Here is a 25,474-nt window from a genome sequence, read left to right as displayed (position 1 = left end):
GGCTCGAACGTTGAAACATAGGAAGTATAAGAAGAACGAGTACTGAGCTGAATTCGAATTATGGGCGTTACAATAAGTTTTCGTTGCCACATTGTTTTATTTTCTTCCATTTATAATTTTTTCTTGCCAGTAACAAGAAAATTTATATTAGTAAATCCATAGAATAAAATAATACGCGTGACCCCTCTACGCATTTCCCATAATCTTGGATTTGGCGACAAAGACAAAGTAGTTTAGTTATTGTTTTGCATTTAAAATCCATCGTCTCAGGAAATGTCCTTGTTCCTCGCCAATTCTATCCACCTCCAGTAACACCCCCTATCAATATGAACTTATTGATAAAATCTTGATTTTACCCCCATAAATGTATTCAATGGTACTAACCTATCTTGAAACTATACTGCTGTGTGCAATGGCAACTCCACCACCCACAAAACACGTGTTCAGCTAGCTCAAGACCAATCAAAATTCAAACTTAGAATTTTTTATAACCTCTCCTCATACACATCCCGCATTAAGAAAAATCTCAATATTAACTTAAAATTATTTCTTAATTTGCGAGCCTCGATCAAGTTCCGAAAAGTTTTGATTGAACACTTGAAATAAATCTCGGTTATGAATAGAAAAAAATCTGACATGAAAACTCTATCTGGGTCGTACAGTGGATTCGAATCACGGCGTAAAGAAAATGCTTCTTACACTCTATAGCTTTATTCTACACACTTAGGACAGTTTCCCCTTCTCATTGTGCAAGATTATTCAACACCTTACGGTAAATGTGAATATAGTTTATCTATCTCACTTCCTTTCGAAAGAATTAACATATGCTTACTTCGGCGATAACACCCGCATATCTTGAAATTAATTAGCTTACGAGCGATAAGAAAACTTCTATCTACGACCGGAGAAACACATGAGAAACTTTAACAAATAATTCCTAACTGAATTAATCTAGTCTTTTAACGCTTGATTTAAATTTACAATTACCAAAACAAAATAAACCAAACAATAAATTATTTAAACAAAATCAAATATCAAATAATTAAATCATTCTGATACATCAACAATGCCCTCGAATTCAACTAATATGATCGAAATTGGGCTTAATCCCAAATTTAACGTTAACAATGATATTGTTCTTGTAAGTAATAAATAAATTGAAAACGTGTGCGTCAATGTATAGATTAACTTTTAACCAAAATACCAACCACTCCTAATTACAACTTCTCCGGCTACGTTCAAATTGAGAATGTAAGTATCAATTTCAATGACAATATTTAAGGGTTGGTATATGTACAGTAAATTTTAATAAAACACAATCATTATTGCGCGACCACCCTTAAATTGGGGTTGTATTTATTAGTAACTTCTCCCTAAGAAAATCCACAACGCTTTTGTTACTTCCATTAAAATTGCATGATAAATTTCGACTTGTAAACTCTCGTGGAAGTTTTTTTGTTTTTATTTAGTTTACCTTGGAAGATTCTTTTCTAGTGGTATTAAATAACATTTTTACTACCCCCAACTTAACTTCAAATCATGTTTGAGGCAATTTTTTTCATTTACTTCATTTCATATTTGTATACCTTCGTGCCAGTCTTTTTATTTTTAAATAATTATACTACTTTCTTCTTATTTCTCAACCACGCTTGATCTTGACTTTTTTTACGTCAACTCAGAATTAATTATGTTGCCGTGTGGGTTAAATTTCATCCCTTGAGATTTTAGAATGAATTTTGTTTGGTTTTTACGGCCGTTTAAATGAGGGCTCGACGATTTTTTCAGTCGACACAGCGTATTCGATTGTTTATATCCAAAAATGAAAACTTCTTTAATTAATTGTGCGGCCATAAACATAAAAATCTGTAATTGGCATTGAAATTCAAATTAATTAAGAGCGCTTTTTTTGAGACCATTCACGATTTAATCGGGTGCTGTTCTGCAACTCATTTAATTAGCTTCCGTTAATTATATTCACTGAAATGGGCGAAAAGCAATTTCTACATTCATACTTCCAATTAAACTAAACTAAAGGGATATTTTCAACTGATCCTGTTTATTTTTGTAGAAAATGTACCATACCATACCACACTATACAATGTCTAATGGAAAACAGAAGAGGAGCTGCGTCTAAGTGGAAGTGGCCGCACCAACGATTGTATCTATTTGCTCTTTAAGAGTGGCGCTCAAAAATCGGAATTACTTGTAAAAAGCTCTTAAATAGCTCGTAATTCCAGTATAAAATTTAATTAACAAAAAGTAATTCCAATCAGTGCCCTCCTGAATCCAAGTAGACTCGGCCACCCCATAATAAATTTTATATTCCTAGTGATTTAAACCAGCTCTGAAATTTTGTGTTTGCGACATGAAAAGCTCCTACAAACTCATAAATTGGATATAATTCATAAATTGATTTACAATAGTGGGGGGTCTGGGTCCAGCGCGATGCAAAAACGCCCTGTTGCATCAAATGGTTATCTCCGTATTTTCAAATTAACTTCAACAGCACTTGAGTATTTTGGGTTCAAGACACGCACGTATTCAGAATCATTTTCAACTGACTGTTTATCCGTAAAAGAATTTAAAACGTACCACACCATTTTAAAGTAGACTTTAATGCCGACACAGTTCGCTACGTTTTCCCATAATAGGCTGGAGACCACAGGATATACAATACACGTTTTTGCACAGATTTAAAATCCATTTTGTCACAGCGTCGCAGTATGACGAAAATACCAACAGTTTTGTAGTCTCTCATATGCTTTTATACGTAATAACGCCATGCAGTAATTGTCGAAAATTTGGTTGAACTTAAGTGCTTATTGTTACGATTCAATCATTCAATCCTTTTGTTTAACCTTTACATGAGATGCTCCTTCTTCTCCCACTGTGACAAAATACAAGTAGTCAGCAGGACATAACCTACAATATTGAACTAAGGAATCAGAAGGCTACAGAGGTGATAATAATGCTCAGATGACGTTTAATTATTAACCCTTTAGCAAAACTAATAACAATGTGCCATTGACTTTCTCAGGTTAATCAGATTGTTGAAATACCTATTCACAGGTGTATGAATAATAGAACATAAGCTGTAATTTTGAACGGAAATTCGTATAAACCGCACAATATCACAAGGGGAGTACCGCTCTATTGCGTACATAATTTATGCTGCTAATTATAATCGTTGCTTAGTTGTTCCATGGAATAATTTAAACTGCTCGCATATCAATATAGGTCGCTTATAAACTAAAAGAAAAAAAAATCCGTATGTAGGTGGTCGATCCTTTTAAGCGAAGGTTTTTCATAAGTACGGTTACGTGAACTGGATTTTTCCGCTTGAGTGCAGTAATTGGCTTTTCAAATTTTTGTTACACGCAGAAGAATATTAGGAAACGTATGTTTTTTTACGATACCTACCTACCGCAGAAATTAATCGTTGTCTGGAAAAGATTAACGACCATATAATTTCTTAAAATAAAATCAGCACGCACGTTTTAAAACTGTCGACGGGCATTATCATGGGAATTTAAAAAGGCCAAACGCACAATTGGTTAATGTTGCACCCAAATTGCGGATCGCAAGATAGAATGAACTTTATTATTCTAGAGAGGAAAGTAAAATGAACGAAACGCCGTAACCTTTAAACTAAGCTTAATTGAAAGTAGGTAGGTAGTTTTTTAGTGTTGAGTCAGGAACAAAAGTTTTGTGGGTTCTGTAGGGCGTAGCTATAAAGTGAAAATATGAATACAATTAAAAGAAAAGAGAGATGGACATGCTTTGTCGTAGCTACAGTTTCAACGAATCGCCGAAAATGTGTAGATCAATAGAAGAAGGTCCAGCAATTCGGGCGTGTGTAGTGCACGCATTGCGTATAATCGTTGACCAAAAAAAAGCAAATTCTGTAAAACAAAACAGATACATAACTTTCGCCCGTAAGATAAATCGTCTGGCTCGAATGATTTGTATTTGCAAATTTTGAACTCGAAATTAAATATTCAATGTGAAAAGTTTTATACGGAGATATAGAGATTAAATATATAGGAAAACTAGAAAATACGAGCATTGCGCTTTAGGAAATAATATAAAGACAATTCCTACAAAGTTCTTTCTATACAAGTTGCCCAAGTTATGTAATTGCATATTTCAGAAACGTAGTGGAGTTCTGCACAAAACAATGTCAAGTAATTCAGAAGAGTTCAAAGTTCAACGACGGTTTCCAGATGTCTATTGTACGGAAGTGAAAGAAGCCCGAAGTTAAAGGGGTGAAATTTAAATAGAATCGGCGTAGGACATGTGCCCAATTCTAATTCCATTCATTGCGGTGCAATTTCACCTTATACAATTATTATCACAATGATTTCTGCATAGTTGCATATCCGCTGAAATGAGATTAGGGACAATTGTTTACAACACCGAACTTACAAAGAAATTTGATTAATTCACTAACTTTCCTCTTTCCCAACATCATAGAATCAAATCCGCAAACGAGCGGATTACGATAACATTCTTCCTATGTAATGCATATTGTACGCCAGTTGATTTGTAATAATGGGAAAGGTTGGTTCTCTCCACGGGGCAGTGTATCACGAACGAGATTTCACAAAAACTAAGTAATGCAGAAGGGCACTTAATCTTATGCACCATGGCAAGGTGTTTTGTGGTTTTCTCGACGAAATCCGTGAACCAAAAGTTGAAAATTCGCCCTAGCACTAACGCACTTCTCTTGTGTTTCTGTTAACAGGAAATTTCAGATACTTTCTCGTTCAGAAATAATTGAGGGTGATTCTACGCATAATTTGAAAACTACAATCGCTGTTTGTAACAGTTAATTATTTCAAAATGATTATATAGTTCTAATAATAAATATAATTACAGGAGAAATAATAATTACTAGGAATTTGATGTTGATTATACACAGTAAAGGTTTTAACGAGGAAAATTTGTGGAAATGTTTAATTACATTGCGATTTCCCAGCCGATAAACTTAACATATTCAAATTTCAGATCCAACTTGCATTTGCTATTTTTTATTCCTCCTGTAGGTATCCTTTAAACAATTTAAGTGGGATTGATCATAATTAGTGCAACTAAAATTGGAAAACATTATTTAGGTTGTCATGGTTAATAAACTTTAACGAGAAGACATTCGGCATCTCAATTATGCTCTAAATTTGCTGCTTATACGTCTAAACGAATCATGCTCAAAAATCATGCAGTTTCGATGACTACAGCGTCGGCCTCGACGTCGGCTATCCTTCCACGAATTTAATTGGGATAGCAAGCTCCTTTCTAAATTTGCCATTTCAAAATTACTAAATCACTTGTTTGGTTGATGCACTTGTATACCTATTAACAAAAATTAGGAACAAACATGACCTTGTATATAGTCGTCTTTGTTCAGTTCTCCTCCTTTCCTTCTTTGTCTAAGATTTTTTCGAACCTATTATTTTTATATTTTTTTCGTCATCCTTTAAAATAAGAACGGTAAGTACTCGCTCCATGATTGCCTCCTTATGTATGTGCTGAAGTGCTCCATGTTTGTTTTATTGTGTTATTGGATGCAAATGGGATCAACGTACGAATAAAATGTTCCATATTCTTCCCTCTGTTCTATGTCTCAGTCCCGTTTGGATATTTCTTCTTCCACACTTTCCCCTATTTTTCTGTATCTCTCAACATAACATTCCCATTTATATCCTAGGCCTTTTTTTCGACAGGCGATTTCTTCTCTTAGATAACCTTAATGAGGTGTTACTGGTGATAATTGAGCCAATTCTGTGTCCAGGGAAGGAAATATGGAGATTCGTGTCAGCAACATGTATTGACGGGACTGGGGTGAACAATAGGACCTGAGACACCTACGCTCTGGGTGGACAGAAGTCGTCTGAATTTTCATGCCGATGTACGCTCTTTTATACCCGATTTCTGTGGTGGGGGTGTCAGCTAATTAAATGTTTACCTCGCAGTTAGCGGCTTCGATCGTTTCATTCACTTTGTGGCGTTGCCACACACCCTTGCACGTGTGCTTGATTATTTCATATGCTATCCTAAATTCTCTCACTTCTTCCTTGGCAGCAAATACGGGCCCGTAGAAAAAAACTTGTAGCAAGACGAGCACTATACGTGTACCTGTCGGAACGAGTAATTAACAACTTTAGGGACGGAGCTACATTATGTGGGGTAGGCGACATCCGGCTGCCATCACCGAGCGTTGACTAACGCGGTGATTTTTTAATTTTTTATCATATAAACGCGCACAATTCCTGCATGACGGAATTTTGTGGAGGGTTTTTAGCGAACCATCAAAATTGTGCTTTTATATGACTGTGGGGGCGTCAGAAATGGGTACCGGCAAAGGGAATGTAGTAAGCCCGGACAAGATCTGACTGATAGTGGGGTCGAAACTTCAAATGAGAATTACGTGTGGACGGGACGTAGGGAGTGGGTACCGACAATGGGAATGTGGTAGCCTCCGACAAGATCTGACTGATGGAGGAGTCAAAACAAAGTTAAGAGTAGACTAAATACTGTTTGTGGGAGTGGACATACGTGCCCTTTTACTGTCCACAACACCTCTGACCTTCTCTGGTATTCTTACCCTGTATCTTGTCCTTTATTCTGGTTTTTCAGCTTGTCATCTATTTTTTCTTTCTCCATCGTTCTGAATACTTTTCTTAATTAAGCCCTAAAAAAGGCTACACCGGAATTTCACTATAAGGTGCATATTCAGAATAAAAGGGCTTTATGAATGTGATATCACAATTTCAGGGCGGTTTTTACAAAAATGAAGTGGATGATTCCGCAAAGATGAAACGTTGCATTAAAAAATTAACGCCACCTTAAGTAGCATTAAAAGTCACTATAGAGAAGTGTAATTGGTTTTAGTCTAGGTCAAATATTAACGGCGAAAAATCCCTGCCTCTGGTCTAAATAGGTAGTTCCTCTCTCCAGTTTGGGTACCTCCGCCGTCCCTCCTTGTGATGTTTAGTGGATATGTTGGTACTATTTTTTAATTCTTTTTTCAAGGATTTTTCCAGAGAAATCAAGAAGATTTATCGCCCTATATCTTGGTCAGTAGCAGTCTGCACTCCCGCGTATTGCCCCCGCATCAAATATCCATTAGCCAGGATAACCCAGGACCAGGCCTTGTTATTCGAGAATTCCCGTGCTTCCGTTACCACCTCGCAGTGTGTAACCTCAAATTCACGTTCTTCCCTTTCAACCGGTTCGGGGGGCTCACGTTTGGGCTAGGGCTGGTCAATAGTACGTCGCAGAACGCCAAATCCGTACCATTCCTTGCCGAATTTACCCTATTCTATACCCTTTACCCCAATCCTTTCAAGTTCATCGCACAGCCTTTGCCAGAGGCTGTCGTTGCTACGTTCTCTAGATTGCTTGAGGGCAACAATTGCCAAGAGGCCTTCCTCGCTCGTTTCTTTGGGGCACACGTTCTGCAAAGCTCTTTTATTTTGGTATTCCACCAGTACACGACTCTGCCTCTCGGCTTCCCCACAGACGTGTTGGCATTGCATATTTCCCTCATCTTGCTCGCACTTTAGATGTTCAGCATCCGTTATGCAGTTGGTCTGGAGGTTTCCCTTTAGGCCTTTAGTCTTCGCTTGGTTAGTTTGTTGGTATTCCAACCGAGTGCTTTGGTCGTATGTTTTTCCCCCCTTCACCTTCTCCTAATACACATAGCGATGATCGCTCAAGCTCTCTTTCTCGAGTACTGTCCATCCTGTTACTCGGTCGAGGAGTTCCACGGAAGGCAGTGATGAAATTATCGGACTTTTTTTAACGAAAAATCGTATGGAAAGTGGTACTTTTTTTCACGATTTTTACTATGCGTTTCCACGGGGTCTAGGACCGCCGACCCGTCGAACAAACTCGCCGTCGGGCAAACTCGCCGTCGGTCAAGTCGCCGTCAGCAGAATAAATAATAAAAAATACTACTAAATGTTTGTAAGTGCAATCAGTTTGTTCTTATCAAACAAAACACTCTTAAATTACAAAAATATGTTTGGTTAATTATCATTATACATTTACATTTCATAATTATGGGATAACCCCCTAAGATATTCCGAAATATCACTATCAATCAATCAATCCGTGTATTTTACGACGGGTACAGGTAAAGGATTAGTCTGTCAGCATTAGAAGAAAGAAAGGATAACATACTTTGATGTCCAAGCACGAAAACCGAAGTGCAATTATAATTTACAACTGTTGTGAATTCTTAAAAGGGTGTAGGCGGGTATTAATTTTCAAGGAAGGTCTTTTTCACAACGGTTTAGGTACAATTTTTCTTGCTATTTTGCATACGATAAAAGGATTTAGATCGTTTTGGGGGCTCTTGGATCTTGATCAAATGATGATTTTTAAATGTATCTGGATCTCTATCTAGATCCAGAATTAAAGGATCTTACACAACACCTTCAAATAACTACACCATTCCAATGATGAAACGAGATTGCTAAATAATATTATATGACTAAACTGATTGCAGTTATAGACATCTAAGTGTTAGATTTAAATATTAAAAAAAAATCATCTTTATTTTGTTTCCGGTGACGGCGAGTTAACCGACGGCAAGTTGGCCGATGGCGAGATTTCCCGACGGCGAGTTGCCAACGGCCAGTCGGCAACGGCGACTTGTCCCTGCCTGTTTCCACGGAGTTTAGTCCTGTCAATCCATAAGGCAAAAGAATTTGGTTCTTACTCAAAAATTATTTTAATGTATTCATATATTAAATAATTTTTAAAGGTTTAAAACCTTCCCCATATGTCATCATTTTCTTCGTTGCTACTGAACCCCATTTTGAGATTCTATTGACCCTTCCAACAGTATCTATTGCTCAATCGTTTTATTTAATTTCGACATTTTTAATCCTACTACAACTGGGCCTAATGTAATTAATTTACAGTGCATTCATGATAAGAGGGTCACCAAAATATCTCTTTTATTTGGCGAAATACGACAAACTTGTTAACTATAATTTTATATGTGACATTACGATCTATTTTACGACATACTTCGTATATCACTGCCGTTTAAACCGGAAATCGATGGAACTTTTGTTTTTCAAATGCAATGCCTGTTTTTTAATATATTTAAAAAAAGCAATCATTTTGCTGCACGAAAATATAAAATATGCATATGGATGATGTACAAAAACATGGAGAAACTCGTGATTTAATATTTAAAGAACTTATAAAATCTAGCATACCGTGTGCTGTCAGACTGCGCGGTCTATTGTACACGGGTAGATCCTATCGCGCAAAAGTATATCTTCAAAACGAAACATTGAACAGGATGATGCAGGTCTTTCCCAGAATTCCCCAAAGACGGTACGAAGTTCGTAGTTGGGATTGAGATGCTGATTCATCTCCATGTTAATCAAATTTATTCCAAGATGACGAGCCCATTTAGGGATGAGGAGGGGCGACACGTATCGTCAATTAACTTATACAAACTGCCACAAGCCATATCGTCTTGGCCACTTGTTTTTGAATCATCTGCACCGCTTTTCGTGATCGATCTTTGATCTTAAGAAATACGATTTAGACAAAAATTAATTGCAATCCCTTGAATCAATCAGTTTTACGCATTTTCCCATTAAAAAAAAATCGCAAAATTTATCTCATTTATTCCTAACTGGACAGGAAATACAAATCTATTGCTATAATGGAGGCTTCACGCGAGGATTATTTTATTCTAAAAATGTTGCTGCATTAATCCCATAGACGATATTATGTAAAAATAGCATTTTATTAACTTTAATACCTATCTGGCCTATAAATCTGGTACGGTACTTATTTAATAAAAGCACTGTCGTTATTTTAGATATTAGACGTCAAATTCGAATGGACCATTTATATTTTAATGAAAGTACCAAAGAATAAAATTATTGGAGAATACATAAAAAGCGAATATCGATTTTGCAATTACTATCGCGCCTTCAACGTCGTCATCGACTATTGAAATTTTCCTATATATGTGTAAGTATATACACTTACAAACAGAGACGCCCTTTGGGAGAAGAAACTTCGATATCATACTTATCGGAGTAGTTTTATCAGCATCCCTCTGAAGTGGGACAGAACTTTCATCAATCATTCTGGCCTTAAACCTAGTGGATTTCACACATGCACTAAATTACGTTAATGACCACAAAGTTTCTCCATATTTGGTAGGTTTTTTCATTAGCGTTCCAATAAATTTATATTTACTTTTATAACTTCGATTTAAAAACGTTCAAAGTAAATTTTAATTGTGGTCGTAACACTTCGAGGTTATAATTAAGGGTTGTAGGGATGTGTTTAGATATTTGCATCTCTCACTTCCATTTATTACAAGTTAATTCTTTTGACTGAGTTACTAGTCAAATTTGTGCATAAATGGAATCTATTTTTCCTATAAAATCTACAATAATATAATGCGTGTTGCTTAATTCATGTTTTTATATTATAAATGTGACTACCTACTTGAATTATAGCATTCCATGGTACCTATATTACCATAAATAACTCATTATATGATGACAGAAGTGTAATTTGGTTCATTTAGAGGTGCAGTTTCTTCGAATTTATTTAACTGTATTACTGATGTTCCGATTATTGTGGTCGTTAACAACTAATTTACTTTTGAGCAAAGTAGTTAACAATTTTCAAGAATGTTATTACTCACATTTTAAAATTGCAATTTTGTGAAGTTTGTCATTTTGCAAAATAGAATGCGCATTTTCAAACTATGTAACAACCATTTCGTTGTAATTCCCAATGAGTTCGCGTAATTATTTAATTTTCGCATTGAAGCTTAAGGAATTGGGTAATGATACTCGTACTAATAATTGTGGATTTTAATATTTTTAACGTGGTAGAACTAGCATGACCCAATTTACCTGTCCAAACCGAACCCATATTCATTTAAAAAAAAGGATGAGTGGCTCTAATACGTTAGAGGTATTTTATAATAATTTTATATTGGCACATTTCCGCTTCCGCTGCAGTCGCTAGAGGCATTATTTTCGTAAAGTACAGTAATTCGTCGTTTTGATTTTCCGACAATTGCCCTTAGTATATAATAATTTCTTTCATGATTTGGACAATGACCAAAGCTGCATTGTTAGAACGACAAAGGATAGATTTAGGGGTATATTCCTTGGAATATAAAGCTATTTCTAAAGACCTCTTGATCCGCTACGAATGCGGTCTTATCTTTCGTTATTTCTCTTTCAAATAATTAATTTGTTGTAGATAAACTTGTTTTCTGCGCCCTTTTCTTGATTAAATACGGTAGGTCGCGGGATGTTCAAAGAGAAAAATTAAAATTCCCGAAGGAAATTCCTTTCGAAATTTGCGTCATTTGTTAAAATTGCTCGCCATTGTAGTAGTTTGTATTCAATCTCTCATATAATTTTCTTTTTGCTTACGCATTGAATTATCCCCATTTTTCATCTTTCGTTCTTTTATTTTTTATCCATCAATTTAGAAAATGCATTCAGCGATTACCGGAAAACTTCCCGCAGTGAGTGCAGTGACCTTCGTAGGGATGCTAACCCCATGCTGCCTCTATTTCGTTTCGTAGCCATTATATAGTGTAGGAGAGGAACAGATGCGATATCGCTCTGAGGTTTTTCTGCAGTTGTACGCATCAATTCCCTAAAACAAATACTACTTGAACTTTTAGCACCCCTAACGGATTGTTGAATGTAGGCTTGACATCACTATAGTCGCCATTATGGTATACAGCCCACTGTTTATTTCGCACGATTTTATTCGCGATCGTTTACTGAAGAGGGTGTAATATAATATTCTTGCAGGGTCCTTTATAAGCTCGAACGCTTTAAACGATATGGTTTTTATTGCATTAATGTGGGATACTTCTTAAGCTTGCATCTGGAAATGAACAACCTTTTTGTATACGATGATGTTTAGGTCACTACCTACTGCTACACGAAATTAAGCGTTCAGCAACAATATAATAAGTAATAACAATGCAAGAACTTTCGCATACGAATAACCGATAATTTTCTTTAGCAAAAGAGTTTGGATTTCATTACATTAATCGGATCAATATTTTTTAAAAAATAGATTACATTAAGATTGGGAAGTTAAAAACATGTAAAGAGTGAAACGGGTATGTCAATAAAAGTATGGAGAGAGAAAAATTAACATGAACCCGATCTGTTTCGTGTGCCTCCAAAATTTCAAAATTTGCGGTTTCTTTTTCATTTCTTTCTCAGCAACCACAACACGTAGGAGTTTACTTCGGCATGTTGTTTCCAGTATTTTTTCTTTAAAATCCCAAGGCGACGCAGTTTTAAATGGGAGGTGTGGGAAAAATTCGAATGTTGACAAAATCTTGTGCTATTCACAAATCAAATTCCTGAAAATAGATTTCTATGGAGGTGAATGTTGCTTCAGAGGTTAATAACTCAGACGAGTAATTACATAACACGCTACAAATTACAAAAATGGGTCGCGAATAACTAGAGAAATATTAACTTTCCAAAAACACTTTCCAAGAACACTTTTTGCTTAGAATTAATGTTTCTATCTATTCCTGTGTTAAAATTACAATAAAAACTGCAACCCCCGAGATGTGAAAGCGCCCTTCGGCATGATATAGAATTTGATCCTTAAGGCTATTCCCTACCTACAGACCATCTCCTGGCTGCCATGCTTCGGAGGGCATGTAAAGCTAGCGGTCTCGGCAATTACAACTGTCGTTAAGCCACACAGACGGCTGTTAATGCGACCTGAAAACGTCTGTAGGTACCTGGGGAGTGCCACCCATACGATACGATACCTACTGTCAATTTCAAGTTAATCCATTCATTTTGAAAAAATTGACAGAGCAAAACCTTCATTTCCTAGACTAAGAGCAATTTTTAAAATTTTACTAAACTTTAAAACCGGAAGGGGTTACATTTTGTATTTTTTATTTATGGGAATATTTTAATTTATTTTTTTAAATTAACGGAAAAGCGTGTACCACCAAAATCAACCCTATTTTCCAACCCCATTCTCCACTCTAATGATTTCATTGAACATCTACTTTGTCGAAGTTTGACAGAGAAGGGATATCTGGTTCACGCTACCACGGGTAAGGTAAAATATGTCTTTTGCAGTCACCATTTTTTAAATTTTCATCTATTTAAGGTGGTCACTGTGTGTATCTTTATCGAGTTTGAGAGGAAATGAACCTTCCTCAACAAAAATTTATGATCTGATAAATATTCAAAATAATAAAACGGTTTTGAACTCCCTCCTTTGCTGTTCAGTGCAGTCATACATTGATGAATATATTAAATTCAGATAAGATTTCTATTAAAAGTAACTAATTTTCCCATTTTATAGGAAATTTGCGCTAAAAAATTGATAAATTAGTGGATAAAAATTATACTTGCAGTTGTAGTGTTTCATGTGTAGCTACAATAAAGGCGCGCCGAAATTTTAATTTATGTAATTACTTCGTTACCGAAATGAAACCGCATGAAAATTTGTCACCTTGCTTATTAACTTGCACACAATAGTTAAATCCTTTTTAGGGGAATTTTTCGAAAGAAAAAAAATTCTCCTTATGTGATGATTCTGTCTCTCCTTCCGTCCGTCCGTCGATTCCTCGTTTACCTCGAGAACGAAGAGAGACAACAATGACCAGTGCTATTGATATGAGCAGGATTAAAAGTGGCGTTTCCGAGTGCGAGGTGTCAAAAAATTCCCCTCCTGAAAATCGTATGCGATTTTTCGTATCTCGTTTAATGTTCAGGGTATTTTGTTGAGTTGGGAATTTATTGATCCTATGCTTATTACATGTTTCATTCGCGCAATATCGCAAGCTCCAAGTGTACCAATAATTTTAATGTTATTATTAACGTTAGCTACACAAGTCTATTTAAAATTAAATTAAAGGAAATTAGATTTTGCAGTTTATAGCAAAGTTTTCGAAATTTTCTGTTCCATAATCAAAATTCTCAGCACGTAATGTTGCTGCTTCGAGCACGATTGGTAAATAATTCACCATTATCAATTCCGTTTGCAGGAGTTGTAAACCTTGCAGTGTTAGCTGATAATAATAAACTCGAAGGAAATATGACGGTGGGGACTTGAATTCTCTTCTGCATCTTTAGACTTCGTTGGCTGGGGATGGCGTATGCGTTATAAACAATGACCGAATGATCTTGATAGAATCTGGGGAATACGTTCTTCTATTTTAACTTTGCGAGAATAGAGTAGGGTGTAATCAATTGTTTGATTTAATACGGCAATCTCTGCTAGGTATGCATTTTACTCGCTTAGGGGGAAATTTATTTCCGTTCTATGCGAATTGAAAAATTAAAAATAACACATTTCGTTTCCTTATTGAAATCAGTTCTGCTCGGCGTCGCGTCGCACGTATACAATATAAATTGCGCATAAACAAATATCCTGTAAGATAATTTGGCATCCAGGATATGGAATAACTGAAATTGTTTCCTCTAAATTTCAATAAAACACACCCTTATTCCAACCGAATTACGTATCTGCAGTCCAAAAACTCATTCAAATAATGCCTACTCGGGTTATTATAAATTAAAGCTATACAATTACTTGATCAGGTCATACTGATATTGAACGAGAACGTTAATCTATTACAACGGGGCTAATACACTTGAACCGGTACGTTAGACGATTCACTTTTTTCTTATTTATGGAGGATTCCTGCATTGGAAAGTTAATGTTAAAGTTAATTGAATACAACAGCGCTGCTCGCAATTCCCTTTTTGAGGAGAGCCGTAATTGAATTTCAGACGTGATTATTTATTATTAATGAATGAAAAATTAGTGCGTCGAGGTGGTTTGATAAAGTGTAGTCCAATCTCGAGTCCAATTGGCCATATCAAAGTCAAAATTACTTTTTACCTCGCTTTTTACAAACAATTTTTGGGTTGGGCAGGACAAGCAGGAGCACAAAAATCGTTCAATGTTTTTTATCGAAGCTGTTTTCACTTTTTCAATCCCCGTTTTGAAAAATGGTTTATTTTAACTTGTCGTTGTTCGGTTTTTCAGCACTTCAATGCACTATGTTCGAATATGGACTGTATTCAAATTAAATGAAATGACTAATTTCTAAGAAATAGAAATTTATTTATTAACGTATTTCAGTTCATGTTCAATGCCACAACTTCATATACAGGGTGTAGAAACGGTTTACGCACCATAGAGATCTCAATGGTAATTTACTTATTTATAGGGAAATATTTTCTCCTCTAGGTAATTATTTTACAGCAAAGTTGTAGATACATTTTTTGTAGGTTGTCAAATTGTGGGTATATTAAAGTGCCCATTTGTAATTTTTTGTTGTGGAAAATCGGAGAAATTACGGAAATTATAAACTGGCCTCGAATTCAGGATATTTCAATATGAAGCAACAATGTCAAGGTCTCTTCAGTTCCAGCAATGCGCTTGTAACAAAATGTTATTAATTTTCAGCTCTTGCAAATCATTCTTGGCTCCAATGAAGTTCGTTCCGTTATCTGAATGCATTTTCTGAGGACGACCACGACGACTAATGAAGCGCTGCAAACAAGCAATGAATGTGGCACATGTCAAATGCGTCACCAATTATTCCCACCACGTATTTTGGAAGATCTCCCATGAACGTTTCAACATCTTTCGGGTTGATTTGGAAACATTTCAAACACGACTACAAAATTCTCTTGATGTCATTTTTTCCATTGACAATCCAAAATTTTTCGCATAGAATCGCCAGGAGACCTTGTTGTCCAACACGCAGAAACCTGATGTGAAGATCCTTCACCTACATTTCAGTAATTTGATTACCTTTTGGCAAATGCATCTGATGACGCTTATCCAAATTAAATCGTGAGTTTGAGATACGTCCAATCAACACCCAAAACTACGTTAAGGCGGCTCCATACGCAACGGAAAAACCGAAGGTATGCCTCGAGGCGCAAGACCTCAAGGAAAACCTCTATGTGTGTATGGAGAATTCTGTTGAGGTTTTCCTGCGCATTTGACGCCTGGGGGTCGGAAATTTCAATACAAAATCTCATTCGATTTGCCTCTTCTTTTATAGCGTCCCAAGGCCGATCGTATTGTGTGGATGGGTGGGAGGTAGGCCTTGAGGGGATTGCGTTATAATACCTTATACGTATACCGTGTGTCAACCACCAAACCTGGCCATAGACACATTTAAAATTACACAATTTTTAAGAAGAAATATGAGTATCCATATGAAATATATATTTTGTTTAATGTCATATTGACACACGGTGTAGTTTTGTGTGAAAAGAGGTCCGTTGCATCAAGTTTTCATATAGTCATGGCCCGTGCAAAGCAAAAACAAGAGGAATTTATAGCCAGAAATCGTAATGTGGCATTCAATCTTTCATGAGGTGTAATTGCGGTCCTCATTATGGTGTCCTTTTTGTAAATGATCGACGTCACCAATGATAAGAGCCTTCTTAAGTATGTGTCCTCATCCATCCGCAAATAATTGTGCCAATCTTTCGGACTGAACCTCAGGTCTTTTAATAAATTTACATGGAAGTAACATTTCCTTTTCTGTAACCAGTCTTTAGTCCAGAACTTTCGCTTCACTCTTTTTTATTACTTTCGACAGCTAACAAAACAATAATCCAACAACAGGAAGAACGTTATCTGTCGACGTCATTTTTGCGCGAAACTGGCGTGCCTTAAGGCTGGCCTTCGTATATTCCGTAGTGTGTGGAGACCCTCTATAATTTAGGTTCGCCTCAAGTCCCGTCGCCCCGAGGCATGCCTTCGGTTTTTCCGTTGCGTGTGGAGCCGCCTTTAGACAAAATCAACTTTAATGACTTCATTCGATGTTTCGTAGGAAATTCTTCCTTCTTCTGTAAAATTTCAATTTCTTTATCAAACACTGCCAGTTGCACCATTTTCACCAGGACTTCCATAGCAGAATTCAACTCAATAGTTGATGATCTTCCAAAACTGCGATCTTGTACTGACTTCCGACATTACTGTAGAATCTCATCATGAATGCAACAACAATTTGAAGTGTTTGAATTTTCTGGAATATGTCGAAACCAGGGTCGAAACGTTTCAATTTTTCAATGGTAACTAAACAAACTGAACTTTTGACTGGCATCAATTCTTTCTTAGTTCTTTAATGCAGCTTTGAGAATCCTGATTTTCATAATTCAACAAATCACTATCTGGACCATGTCACCACAAAAAATTATTGTCTCCTAGGGTTCAATTCAATTCTTTGTTCAATTTGTCATCCCAACGCGCCTTGTCGATCCATAATTTCTGTATAAAAATCTTAGCTTTGACAATAATGGGACTTACCAATCTAAGTGGATCAAACAACCGCAAACAATCTTGATCTCTTAGTAACATTTCGAAACTCCTGGATCTTACTTGAGACTTTAAACTTGTAAATGCTCCACTGGTAATAGAAGAATATCGGAGGTAGTAAAGATATGACGATTCCGGACTGTCACTTGAGAATGGATAAATTAATCCATTTCCCATTTAAATTAGTTCGTCCATGAGCACAATTGGTAATCCTTCGTTACTGCATCAAACCATGAAATCATCTTTATTAAAATTTATGAAACGTACATGTGGATCAAGTAATAAGGAGTCAACAGAATTATACTCAAATGATGCAATGCGGATATTTTCATCCAGAATGAAAAATCAACATTATTTGCAAATTAACTTCAGATTTAAAATAGAAGTGTTAATTGCCGAATATTAGGTAGCGATTTGAGCGGGGTTATACTCCCTCATTGCCATAATAAATCAACTTTCTTATCTGACATGCACCATTTATATTAGTCGGGTGGTGTAAGGAATAACAAAGAGCTATCAATAAGACGGCATAAACACAGAGTGAGATACACACCATACGGAAAGTGTACCCCTATATTTTGGAAATGATTGGGTTTCGATCATACCATACATTTCGTCTAATTAAAACTGAAAGGGCCTCCGAACAAACGAAGGCATGCATGTACATAGAACGTAAGTATTACCTAAAATGTAATCACGCCCTCGCCATAAACTTAGCAACTTAAATATTCCAAGGTTTAACTACGTGTTATAATTGCTGATGGTAATCGTCGTAGCGTAAACTAAACAGATACTGCGGAATAAACTGTAATTACTGGTTATTAAAGGGTATTACTGTTAGCAGCCACTGCACTGTACAATAATACTAGGTTGCGTATAAATAACGTTTGAAATACATTTATACACGAATGTGTTAGCCTTTTCGGCCTTGTTTAAGTAAATTATGAGTTTATATTGTCCCACATAATTCAGGGGGTGATTTTTCTTTAAACTGTTTGCATATAACTTGGCAAAGCTGTGAGCGCTTTATTCTAATGATTTTTTAAGGTTTCCCTTTTGTATGCTTCTCAATGTAGCACGATGGCAGACTAATTTGACGGTTTAATGCAAAAGTGCAAATAACTATGATTGAAATTACAGTTGTAGCTGAACCTCAAGCTGAACTGATAGTTCAGATATTTCCCAAATATCAGCATTAAAGTATAACGGTGGCCCATTTGCCCAGAAACTCACATTTGGTCTGACCGAGAATAATGTTTTCATAATAATTCCTTAATAATGCTGTGGCGTTCATGGTGGAAGAGGTGTTTCCTTAAATACATGAGACAACGGGTAAACGCGGCTGGTGCTGCTGCTAGTTTATGCGACTGTTGAAAAGCGTGTACATTTTTAGCGCATTTTTACAAAAAAATACGCTATTATATTCGTTATGCCTGGCTGGCTGGCTGTTCGGCTGAGATCTCTGTAATTACAATAGTTAGACTTCAAATTTTCAACTAAAATCTTTCTGCTATAGTGTAGATGTGCTCTAGCCTATTTTGAATTAGATCCCTCATGAGATCGATAATTTTAAACGTTACTAATAAAATACCGATCTGGATTACGAAAAATGCGCTTTCATCATGCATATGCTGATTTACAACGTGTTTACGCAAAATTACGGGCAGTCAACCCGATTTGTGTTATTGCTGTTCGTCATTTTTTATAACAAATAGAATATAGAAGCAATAAGTTAACTAAAGTGGAGTAAAAAGTTTAACGTGTGTTGTTCATTAACGGAAAATGTTTTGTCAAGTTAAAAAACGAAGCAGTAGCAGAAAATCCGTGGTAAAACGATACATGGTATTTTTACACTTGCACCAACCGGAAGTGGAAGGTATATTGCGACGAACTGGGGTAGTTCGCGCACAAGCGGTGTGCTTTAAAACTTAAGAATATTAGTGGAATAATAATTGGAGTTTAATTTACAATAAATAAATATACAAATTATATTCATTAAACACAGCAGCGGCAGTCGGTGGCAACCTAACTTGTCGGTGAAACGGTGGCAAGAAATGGCAGAAACGGACGGAGTGTCGGACTCGGCCGCTACCAAGTGAAAAATCTCGCGCCTGCTCCAGGTCGGCGGTACCAGCAGGCTGGTCTCGGTAGACTCGGGCAAACGCAATCGGAGAAACGACAGCCAGGAATCGAACGGGTCCAGAAGATGGCGGAGGTCACATCGGCAAAATAAAACGGTACGAATGCAAAATGAATTTCCGGCAAGGATAGAGATTAATACGGTACTTACATGTGTAATAGGCAAAAATGCACAAGTATAAAGATCTAAATACGTTACGGTTGCAAAGGTAATGTTACGGTAAACCTCAAAATTTCGGTAAGTACTTACAAAACGTAGGGGCGAAAATGCAAACTCCAAAAGATCCAAAGTCATATTGCGTTTTCTAGTTTATCTAAATGTCCATTTCGAGTAGAGAGTAACTGGAATTACGTTTATACCTTCAATAAGTTACGCCAAATTAAACCATTTTTTAAGTAATAACTCCTTTCCTCGGTATCGGAAAAATATGGGGCTGATGTCAAACTTTAAGTTTTTTAAGCGCGCTTCTTATGAAATAAAGTCTGGCTCAAACGCACAGGTTTTGCTGAAACTCATTTAAATGTCAGTACTTAATTATACTTATTCAATTAGTCGGAATGAAATCATCGATATGACCTGGTATCTACCAAAACTTCACGATCTTTCCGTTTTAATTCACGCTTTAAATTTACCATAGAAAACAATAGCTGCAAATAATGGCTTTATCATGTTTGAAATTCTAAAATATTAATTTGCCTCTTCAAGAAAGATTCGGCGGCGGTAAAAACAATTTAAATATTCTTACAGGAAAAGTTGCAAAACTGATAAATTCACTCTTTAATTTATATGCGTTATCGGAGGGAAACAAGCAATTAAACAAAATGAAAACAAAACATTTGTAAAATAAATTCAATATCATCAATTTTTGGGTGGCTACTGAAACTAAAGCTTTAGAAGACAGTCTAGAAGCGCTTGGAATAAAAGGACACCTTCAAAATTTTTTTCTTTCATCCCGAAAACTTCCAGTGGCCGCATTTCGTTGTAATTGGAGAGTAGAACCATTGCTCCTACTTTTTGTCCGAACAAAAGAATTCGATGTCAAATTTGAAAATGTTTTTTTTACTACCCCTCTCGTATCAAGATCAGTTTTTACCATTTCGAAATACGAGACCATAATAAACGTAATGTGCAACACATATCTTTAACAACTGTTATTTTTCATTTAGTCGAAAAGTAACGCTACATACCATTTGCAGTTTCCTAGGTTATAAAATTAAAACAAAATGTAGGTATATACATAATAAAAGCCTTTCCGTCCGTTTTTCACATTATTAAAGTAAACTTGAACAAGAAAATTCATCTCCATAACCACAGTGGGAACGTTCTCACGGTTGGTGTTGTCATTGGACATAACTGATAAGGTTTAAAACTCTCATGTTGAGAGCACACATAAGTGGAAAGCACGCTTGTTCAGAGAAAGGATAATGCCACCACCTACAAAGACGCATTAGATGAATGACAGTTGTAAATTAAATGGCCTACAGAGGCGCTTACGTAAGATTCTAATGAAGGTACAGTTTATTATTGTTATTACTGATGAAATAGCGAGAGGGTAGCACAATAAATTGTGTGTACACGACGATTTAAACCCGGCAAGTCGTTCGACTTGAAAGAATAGGTTTATACACCTTGCTTGCGTTTAATTAAGGTAACGGCAACTCATTGGAGTCCTCGTGTAATGCGCAATCAAACTTTACCTTGTAGCACCTAACCCACGATCGTCACAGGCGAACAAGTAACTAGAGACGGCCATAATCTAGGAATATGTGCACTTTGGCTGTTCTAATCAAATTGTAAACCTTAGAACTCCTTATGCCATACTCTAACTAAAGAATAACGGTAATATAAACCCAGAAACTCTTAGTGTTATTAGTTTTTTTCTTCGAGTTTTACTACAGTTGTAATGTTTACGTCCCAACGAATGTGCACGTTTTTTGCAAGTCTCTTAATTACCATTCAGCAATCTAGAATAAACAAAAGATAACCCGTGCTATTTTTTACATTAAAACTCATTGACCCTAGTATAATTTGAATTTGTTTATTATTGAAATGAAACTTATCTGCCATAAAATTGAAACCTCTCTATATAGGAAAGACCTAAGTAGCAAAACTCGACTGTTTTGTTAACGTTTGTGCTATTCTAATATGCTTTATGGAATTCTAATAAAGGGTGCGCTATGAATTTCTTAACAAGGTGAGAATTTCTAATAAATTTACGACAGTGGGAACACCTGCGACTAACACAGACATAATAGAAAGCAAGTTAAATTGAGTTTAGTACTGGCGTAGATTTATTTATAAAAATTGGGTTAAAATGTTACATTCCTAGCATACTCATTGCGCAACAATAATATAAAAGTATTCGAATTGAGAGCATTACATTGTGACAAGTTTTATTTAGTTCGAGCGTTTTCTCCGGAACACTGTCAAAGGACGGATAATTGATTACAGCACGTTTGTGTGCAGCTAATTAACAGGTACTCGAAAAATAATAACGTAAGAGTGTAACCGAAATGGAATCCACACTACAAGAGACAATTACGTCGAGACCAGAGATGAATACCTAAAAGCAAACAAAACGAGCGCATTGTAAGGTGGCACCCTCGACATCGCCCCGCAACGATTGGGGTGGAAGATATATCTAATACAATGCAAGCTACACCAAAAGTGCCTTTGCACAATTTAAGAATGTGGTACGAGTAAAAAGGGTAGTATAGAGTTTCTTAACCTGGAAATTTCAGTTATTCTTGTGGTATCATTTTATTTTTTTTATTTGTTTATTATCCTTCTCTTGTTCTGGACCCTCAACGGGCTTGCGCCCAATTACAGAGTGACCCGCATAATGCTTTTTAGAGGTGCCTCTGCAGAAGGTTTTAAGTTGTTCTATACTACTCCGGTATTTACCTTACGAATTAGGAAAACTGCAGGAAAACCTAATTCGGACTAGCCGGCAGAATGCTCGAAACTGGTCTAAGGTAATTTCCGATGTAATTTCCATCTCTGCCACAGATGAAAAACCTCAACCCAGGTTCGAACACCCGACCTCCGGATTTATACTCCAACGCTCTACCACTGAGCCATAGAGCTAAGTAATTAACTGCGGGTTAGTACAATTATTATTCAGGTACGAAAACAGTCGCACAAAAATTTAAGGAGGGAGGGATCTATTCTGCATAATGTAATATGATTTATTATGAAGTGGAAAAATAAAAAGACAGAAGCGTCGGGGTTTAAAAGTAATTTCGGGGTTGTAGATTTGCTACTCGGGCACAAAATGACTCGTACCGCCAGCCTAAGGGGGTGAGTTTCACCCCGCACGATAAAAATAATTTATTATGAAGCGAAATAAACGAAAAGAGGCGATCATGGGACTCGCACGACAGTATAAGGTAATAATAAATAAAAAACTAGGAAAATACAAGGAAAGTGACAATCAAAATTAACAAAAGAATACGATAGTGCAGGCGCTGGATGGATTGGAGTGTGCAAAAACGGAGGACCGCATTCTGCCAATTGATCCCAGTTCAGAAAAGCTTGCAGATTAATAATTCGGATGTTGCCGGAACACCTCTTGGTCCAATTTTGTGTTATACCCCCTCCTCTTGCGCCGAGAGTAAGTTGCCTGAGTGCATGTTATATTTCTATCCTGATGATAATTTTGTGACAATTATTGTTTTTTTTTAATGTTTAACCATATTTAAAGGTTGGAAAATGAAATTAAAACAGAAATGATGAATAAAGAATTCATAAATTCAATAGGTACACGTGAAAAATCAATAATCTTCAAAAAAATGCAAATATATTGATATGAGAAAATGTGAAAAGATTGTCGACATTGTCCTTGTTAGATATCATATCAAGCACATCATATATTTGCAAAAGAAATTGCAATAACAATTATTTACACGTCAATAAAAATAATATATAAATATAACGCAAACTCACAAGTAATTACAAGGAAGACGAAATATAGCAGCAACAAATATGATAATATAGCTTTAAAATATAAAATTTGGACGCAGAAGGATGTTACAGGAAATTTTCAAAATGGGAACTCGCTCTCGAAATTGAAAATAACCACAAACACGCGACAGAGGACGTTTTAAATTTGAATACTACAAAAATTAATATTGTTAATGGAATGGCACTTGTTCATTGAATTCAATTAAAAAAAGTTCAACACCTTTGGTGATTTTCTGAGGCATTCTTCAAAAAAATCTGTAACCTTTTGTTGCAGCTAAATATAATAAGACGAATTGATGATATTTCGATAAAAACTTTAGAGTCAACCTTAGGTACGTAGTAAAGGTCAAAAGATTAAAAATTTGATAATTTCAAATGATCGCACAAAAAGCCAAAAATTGTAAAAACCTGAAAATAAATTAGATACAGCTCGTTCGAATGCTCTGTACTGCCACTCCTAGATATACACAAGTACAAGAAGATCGCGATCTATATCTGTGGAGGATTTGATGATCCAACGAAATGTTTCAAGGCTCTTCATAATTTGAAGTACCTGACTTGAACTCGAACCATTTAGAAGCCGATTCAGGGATGTTTTATAACATATTTCACGCAGTAAAAACCCAATCTGCTCACATCATAATCCTTAGCCTGATACAGATGGTTTCATCCTAGGAATCTATTTCTGGAAGAAGCTAGCTCGTCTAGGTTGTTTAGGTGTATAGTTTGAATGCTCTTATGACTTATATAAGAGGAAATACATTTCAGAATGTCATTTGGCTGCTCAATCCCTTGGCGAAAACATTTGTCGTATTTTGCCATCATTACACTCTGTGATTCAACTAGCAGATTGAGTTCGAAATAGTTTACAAGCTGCATCGTTGAATTTTGTACAGAAAGCTCTTTTGCTTTTTTGATAACTTATGTTAACATTTGCTTTTTCGTATTAAATAATTTTTTTGTCAACAGTTCTTGTTTTTATTTCAATTATTTTATATTGTAACAATTGACTACCTATGTTAATCTTTAAACATAAGAAGCAATTGGATATTGTCATTAAAATACTTCCAAAGCATAATTGGTTCAGTCTATTTACTTGATATCTAAAGAGGAGGGGTATAAAAAATAATTGGACCAACAAAGCTGCTGGCAACATCCAGAATTATATTCTGCAAGCTTTTCAGAGTTCAACACTATTTACAGAATGCGGTCCTCATATTTTGCACACTCAAGTCTATTTAGCGCCCGGGCTACGAGTACATTTCTCTTTAATGGCAAGTGAAATCACTTCAAAATTGAAATCTCAATTCAACAATGATCGACTACTGACAATTACATTAATCTGTGAAGCAAATTTAAATACGTAATTCGTTAAACTAATTATGTTCCTAGACATGACCTACTTCTAAATATCAAGGTGCCGATGAGTGCGTGTTTCCACAAAATGAGTGATCTGATATCTCAATCAAAGTGGCTACTTTGATTGCTCTTGATAGGTAGATTCTCGTATTTAAATTATACCTTCAACTCGGACATAGATTGAATTGAAGCTCGTACGCAAACCCTCTACAAAAAGTTACATAACCAAAAATCCCTTCTATCGCTACTTCCCACAATCCTCTAATCCACGAGAGGGTTACCAGAAAATAATGATTATCAACGCAACGATGATGAATTAATTACTCCGAACTTCTACTGGCACAAAAGCTGCAAGATAATAGAGTCAACGGAAAGAATGCAACATGGATTGGATGGCGAAAATTGTGGCTAACTACCAAATATAGCCACCATACAGGAGACCCAACTGAAACTTCGAGCTCACACCCAAAATGAATGAATCGCCAACGGTAGAAAAGCTTCTAATTTAATTGTGCAATTCACCTCATGGAAACAACGCTACAACGAAATGACAGATACGATAGCGCATCTCAAACAACAATTTGCAGTGAATATAAAACTGTGACTACTATAATGTCTCATATCTGTCCTTAAAAATTCTCTTGCACAACTGGACGGACG

At 36.0% G+C, this 25,474-nt stretch overlaps 1 long non-coding RNA gene across 1 annotated transcript in view; it reads left to right on the top strand.

Moving 5' to 3' along the window:
* The window catches only part of LOC116182158, a 64,504-nt gene that overhangs the window by 33,091 nt on the left and 5,939 nt on the right, over window positions 1-25,474 (top strand). The window lies entirely within an intron of this gene.

Source organism: Photinus pyralis, unplaced genomic scaffold, assembly GCF_008802855.1.
Source record: "Photinus pyralis isolate 1611_PpyrPB1 unplaced genomic scaffold, Ppyr1.3 Ppyr1.4_unclustered_Scaffold4085, whole genome shotgun sequence".
Lineage (NCBI taxonomy): Eukaryota > Metazoa > Arthropoda > Insecta > Coleoptera > Lampyridae > Photinus > Photinus pyralis.
This window is presented reverse-complemented; position numbering and strand designations above follow the sequence as displayed.